Source organism: Manis pentadactyla, chromosome 13 (assembly GCF_030020395.1).
Source record: "Manis pentadactyla isolate mManPen7 chromosome 13, mManPen7.hap1, whole genome shotgun sequence".
NCBI classification, from domain to species: domain Eukaryota; kingdom Metazoa; phylum Chordata; class Mammalia; order Pholidota; family Manidae; genus Manis; species Manis pentadactyla.
This window is the reverse complement of record NC_080031.1, coordinates 56,883,039-56,889,910: the sequence shown is the minus strand read 5'-3', so window position 1 is coordinate 56,889,910 and position 6,872 is coordinate 56,883,039. Positions and strand designations below refer to the sequence as shown.

At 41.3% G+C, this 6,872-nt stretch overlaps 1 pseudogene; it reads right to left on the bottom strand.

Annotated features, from left to right (window-relative positions):
• Positions 1–5,401: 5,401 nt before the first annotated feature.
• On the bottom strand, positions 5,402–6,574 carry LOC130680215 (PRKC apoptosis WT1 regulator protein-like; annotated as a pseudogene).
• Between the last annotated feature and the right edge of the window lie 298 nt (positions 6,575–6,872).

The following is a 6,872-nucleotide window of genomic DNA, read 5'->3' as shown; positions in this document are numbered from 1 at the left end:
GGAGATAGATTTAACCAGTCTTTGTGAAAAAGAATTCAAAACAAAAGTCATAACCACGATGATGGACTTGCAGAGAAATATGCAAGAACTAAGGAAGGAAAATACAGAAATAAAACAAGCTCTGGAAGGACTTCAAAACAGAACGGACGAGATGCAAGAGACCATTAATGAACTAGAAAACAGAGAACAGGAACACAGAGAAACTGTTGCAGAGAGAGATAAAAACATCTCCAGGAATGAAAGAATTCTAAGAGAGCTGAGTGACCAATCGAAACAGAAGTATATCCACATTATAGGGGTACCAGAGGAAGAAGATAGAGAAAAAGGGATAGAAAGTGTCTTTGAAGAAATAATTGCTGAAAACTTCCCCACACTAGGGGAGGAAATGGCCTCTCAGACCATAGAGGTACACAGAACTCCCATGAGAAGGGATTCAAGGAGGGCAACAACAAGGCACATAATAATTAAAATGGCAAAGGTCAAAGACAAGGACAAAGTATTAAAGGCAGCCAGAGAGAAAACAAAGGTCACCTACAAAGGAAAACCCATCAGGTTATCATCAGACTTCTCAACAGAAACCCTACAGGCCAGAAGAGAATGGCATGATATACTTAATGCAATGAAACAGAAGGGCCTCGAACCAAGATTACTGTATCCAGCACGATTATAATTTAAATATGAAGGAGGGATTAAACAATTCCCAGACAAGCAAAAGTTGAGGGAATTTGCCTCCCACAAACCACCTCTACAGGGCATCTTACAGGGACTGCTCTAGATGGGAGCACTCCTAAAAAGAGCACAGAACAAAACACCCAACATATGAAGAAGGGAGGAGGAGGAATAAGAAGGGAGAGAAATAAAGAATCATCAGACTGTGTTTATAATAGCTCAATAAGTGAGTTAAGTTAGACAGTAAGACAGTAAAGAAGCTAACCCTGAACCTTTGGTAACCACAAACTTAAAGCCTGCAATGGCAATAAGTACATACCTTTCAATAATCACCCTAAATGTAAATGGACTGAATGCACCTATCAAAAGACACAGAGTAATAGAATGGATAAAAAAGCAAGATCCATCCATATGCTGCTTACAAGAGACTCACCTCAAACCCAAAGACATGCACAGACTTAAAGTCAAGGGATGGAAAAAGATATTTCATGCAAACAACAGAGAGAAAAAAGCAGGTGTTGCAATAGTAGTATCAGATAAAACAGACTTCAAAATAAAGAAAGTAATAAAAGATAAAGAAGGACATTACATAATGATAAAGGGCACAGTCCAACAAGAGGATATAACCATTATAAATATATATACACCCAATACAGGAGCACCAACATATGTGAAACAAATACTAACAGAACTAAAGGAGGAAATAGAATGCAATGCATACATTCTGGGAGACTTCAACATACCACTCACTCCAAAGGACAGATCCACAAGACAGAAAATAAGTAAGGACACAGAAGCACCGAACAACACACTAGAAAAGATGGACCTAATAGACATCTACAGAACTCTACATCCAAAAGCAACAGGACACACATTCTTCTCAAGTGCACATGGAACATTCTCCAGAATAGACCAAATACTAGGCCACAAAAAGAGCCTCAGTAAATTCCAAAAGACTGAAATCCTACCAACCAACTTTTCAGACCAAGAAGGCATAAAACTAGAAATAAACTGTACAAAGTAAGCAAAAAGGCTCACAAACACATGGAGGCTTAAAAACACGCTCCTAAATAATCAGTGTATCAATGACCAAATCAAAATGGAGATCCAGCAATATATGGAAACAAATGACAACAACACAAAGCCCCAACTACTGTGGGATACAGCAAAAGCAGTCTTAAGAGGAAAGTATATAGCATTCCAGGCATATTTAAAGAAGGAAGAACAATCCCAAATGGATGGTCTAATGTCACAATTATCGAAATTGGAAAAAGAAGAACAAATGGGGCCTAAGGTCAGCTGAAGGAGGGACATAATAAAGATCAGAGAATAAATAAATAAAATTGAGAAGAATAAAACATTAGTAAAAGACAATGAAACCAAGAGCTGATTCTTCGAGAAAATAAACAAAATAGATAAGCCTCTAGCCAGACTTATTAAGAGGAAAAGAGAGTCAACACACATCAACAGAATCAGAATCGGGAAAGGAAAAATCATGACGGACCCCACAGAAATACAAAGAATAATTAGAGAGTACTATGAAAACCTATATGCTAACAAGCTGGTAAACCTAGGAGAAACGGACAACTTCCTAGAAAAATACAACCTTCCAAGACTGACCCAGAAAGAAACAGAAAATCTAAACAGGCCAATTACCAGCAACGAAATTGAAGCGGTAACCAAAAAACTACCAAAGAACAAAACCCCTGGGCCAGATGGATTTACCTCGGAATTTTATCTGACATACAGAGAAGACATAGTACCTATTCTCCTTAAAGATTTCCAAAAAATAGAAGAGGAGGGAATACTCCCAAACTCATTCTATGAAGCCAACATCATCCTAATACCAAAACCAGGCAAAGACCCCACCAAAAAAGAAAACTACAGACTAATATCCCTGATGAACATAGATGCAAAAATACTCAACAAAATATTAGCAAACCGAATTCAAAAATACATCAAAAGGATTGTACACCACGATCAAATGGGATTCATCCTAGGGATGCAAGGATGGTACAACATTCGAAAATCCATCAACATCATCCACCACATCAACAAAAAAAAAGACAAAAACCACATGATCATCTCCATAGATGATGAAAAAGGATGTTCAATAAAATTCAACATCCATTCATGATAAAAACTCTCAACAAAATGGGTATAGAGGGCAAGTACCTCAACATAATAAAGGCGATATATGATAAACACACAGCCAACATCATACTGAACAGCAAAAAGCTGAAAGCTTTTCCTCTACGATCGGGAACAAGACAGGGATGCCCACTATCCCCACCGTTATTCAACATAGTACTGGAGGTCCTAGCCACAGCAATTAGACAAAACAAAGAAATACAAGGAATCCAGATTGGTAAAGAAGAAGTTAAACTGTCACTATTTGCATATGTCATGACATTGTACATAAAAAACCCTAAAGACTCCACTCCGAAACTACTCTAGCTAATATTGGAATTCAGCAAAGTTGCAGGATACAAAATTAACACACAGAAATCTGTGGCTTTCCTATACACTAACAATAAACTAATAGAAAGAGAAATCAGGAAGACAATTTCATTCACAATACCATCAAAAAGTATAAAATACCTAGGAATAAACCTAACCAAGGAAGTGAAAGACCTATACCCTGAAAACTATAAGACACTGTTAAGAGAAATTAAAGAGGTCACTAACAAATGGAAACTCATCCCATGCTCTTGGCTAGGAAGAATTAATATCATCAAAATGGCCATCCTGCGCAAAGCAATATACAGATTCGATGCAATCCCTATCAAATTACCAACAGCATTCTTCAATGAACTGGAACAAATAGTTCAAAAATTCATATGGAAACACCAAAGACCCCGAATAGCTAAAGCAATTCTGAGAAGGAAGAATAAAGTCGGGGGGATCTCACTCCCCAACTTCAAGCTCTACTACAAAGCCACAGTAATTTAGACAATTTGGTACTGGCACAAGAACAGAGCCACAGAACAATGGAACAGAATAGAGACTCCAAACATTAACCCAAACATATATGGTCAACTAATATTTGATAAAGGGGACATGGACATACAATGGAGAAATGACAGTCTCTTCAACAGATGGTGCTGGCAAAACTGGACAGCTATATGTAAGAGAATGAAACTGGATCACTGTCTAACCCCATACACAAAAGTAAATTGGAAATCGATCAAAGACTTGAATGTAAGTCATTAAACCATAAAACTCTTAGAAAAAATCATAGGCAAAAATCTCTTAGACATAAACATGAGTGACCTCTTCTTGAACATATCTCCCTGGGCAAGAGAAACAAACGCAAAAATGAACAAATGGGACTATATCAAGCTTAAAAGCTTCTGTATAGTAAAGGACACCATCAATAGAACAAAAAGGTATCCTACAGTATGGGAGAATATATTCGAAAATGACAGATCTGATAAAGGGTTGACATCCAAAATATATAAAGAGCTCACACACCTCAACAAACAAAAAGCAAATAATCCAATTAAAAAATGGGCAGAGGAGCTGAATAGACAGTTCTCTAAAGAAGAGATTCAGATGGCCAACAGACACATGAAAAGATGCTCCACATCGCTTGTCATCAGGGAAATGCAAATTAAAAGCACAATGAGATATCACCTTACACCAGTAAGGATCACCACCATCCAAAAGCAAACAACAACAAATGTTCGCAAGGTTGTGGAGAAAGGGGAACCCTGCTACAGTGCTGGTGGGTATGTAAATTAATTCAACCATTGTGGAAAGCAGCATGGGGGTTCCTCAAAATGCTCAAAATAGAAATACCATTTGACCCAGGAATTCCACTTCTAGGGATTTACCCTAAGAATGCAGCACTCCAGTTTGAAAAAGACAGATGCACCCCTATGTTTATCGCTGCACTATTTACAATAGCCAAGATAGGGAAGCAACCTAAATGTCCATCAGCAGATGAATGGATAAAGAATATGTGGTACATATACACAATGGAATATTACACAGCCCTAAGAAAAAAACAAATCCTACCATTCTCAACAACATGGATGGAGCTAGAGGGTATTATGCTCAGTGAAATAAGCCAGGCAGAGAAAGACAAGTACCAAATGATCTCACTCATATGTGGAGTATAAGAACAAAAGAAAACTGAAGGAACAAAACAGCAGCAGAAGCACAGAACCCAAGAATGGACTAATAGTTACCAAGGGGAAAGGGACTGGGGAGGACTGGTGGGGAGGGAGGGATAGGGGCAGGAAGAAAAGAAAGGGGGCATTACGATTGGCATGTATAGTGTTGGGGGGGCACAGGGAGGGCTGTGCAACACAGAGAATACAAGTAGTGATTCTACAACATCTTACTTTGTTGAAGGACAGTGACTATGATCTTGGTGACAAGTAGTGATTTTAGAGCATCTTACTATGTTGATGGACAGTGACTGTGAACGGGGATGTGGGGGGGACTTGGTGAAGGGGGGAGCCTAGTAAACATAATGTCCTTCCTGTAATTGTAGATTAATGATACCAAAAAATAAAAATAAAAATAAAAAAAAAAGAAAATACATTACCTTAGATAAAATATATTCATATGGTTGTGAAATTCATATATTATCTGAATACCACACAAAATCAAAAGATGAATAATCTATTATTTTAATAACTGAAAGATGTTATTTGTGAAATAGGTTGATGACTTTTCTAAAGTAATAATGAAATAGAAATATTTTGAAAATAAATATCCACTATTTTCTAGAAATAAATATACTTACTTAATGTATTGCAGCATAGGAATTTTGTCCTACCACTAACCATAACATTCAATCAGTAGTTTTAAAATATATTTTCCACATTGAGCCTTGATTCTTCTACCTTGTTAGCTGCCCAACAAGTTTCAAAAGAATTTTATTCTCCTGCTTCAGGTGTTCATTTTCATCTTCGATGTCATCTAGGTCTCTAACAAATCAATTTCTTCTTTGAGTTTTCCGATCATTTTCTCTTCATCTTGCATTCGTCCCACAAGTCTTCAATTTTCTTGCCTTTCTCTTACTACTCCCTTTTCAAGATGTTCAATGCTCTTGCCCAATGTGCTACTTGAGACCAAACCACCTGAGGCGCTGGCACCCAGGCTGTATCTGCTGCACCCACTTCTCTCTGTTAGGGGAGACCTACGGGTCTTCCCCAGAGGCCGTGGCTGCGCTTTTGCACCTGCCTGAAGCCGCTGCAGACGCTCCTGTAACGGACCGGAGCTGCCCGGGTCTGACACGCTCCCTGCTTCCTTCCGCAGCGCGACCTGCTGTGGAATCGCCGCCCGCGTCTCTGTTCTCTCCGCCCTGCTCCGGCCCCGTCATGTTCACCCGGGCATCGGCCGCGGGGCCACCGACCGCGCCGGTGGGGAGCCGCCTCTGCCGCCCCTCCCGCGCCTCGCCCCGCTCCTCCCGCTCCTCCCGCTCCTCCCGCTCCCCGCGCCCCGCCCCGCCCTTCCCGTCGCGCCGGGCCCTCCCCACCGCGCCGCGCTGCCCCGCTTTCCCTCGGCGCCCGCGGTCGGCGGCGGCGGGTTGCTCGTCCGCGGCCCCGCTGGCCGGGGGCGGGCGGCTTAGCGCCGCGGGGCCGGCAGCGCGGTTCTCGCTCCCTGAGCCGGGGCGGCAGGCGCGGCGGCGCCGCCCGGGACGTCGTCGTGGAGCCTGCTGGCGGCGGCGGCGGCGGTGCGCACGCCCCGCGGGGGCTTCCCGGCCCGTCGCTCTCCGTCCGTCCCTTTTTGGCCCTTTGCCCTTTGCAGTGCGGTCCTCTCCTCCTCACTGGAGATAGACGACGGCTTCTGCGGTCTTCAGGTCATTTCTCAGTTGAGTTGTATTTTCCGCAGTTACCTCCTTGGAGTGTGCATGCAGGGGTGTTTCTGCCTTACTTTTCAACTCCACCATCTTTCCGCACACCCTCTACAGTCATAAGCTTTAGCCAGTAAGTCCCGGGATGCCAACAAGATTTATGAATAAATCCCCATGGGAGAATCGCAGATGAATTTAAGGTTACCAAGATAATTCATGTTGGAAAATAACAGATATCTACATATGTAGTTTTATACAAAAATTGGTAAAACTACCAACAGGTTCATTGGTTTGTTGTTAAAAAATTTATTATAGACCCTGTTCCTAAATTTCCAGTTTTTTAACTCTAGTTACATATTTCCCATCCACCTTTCTTTTCTTTGATTTACTTCTT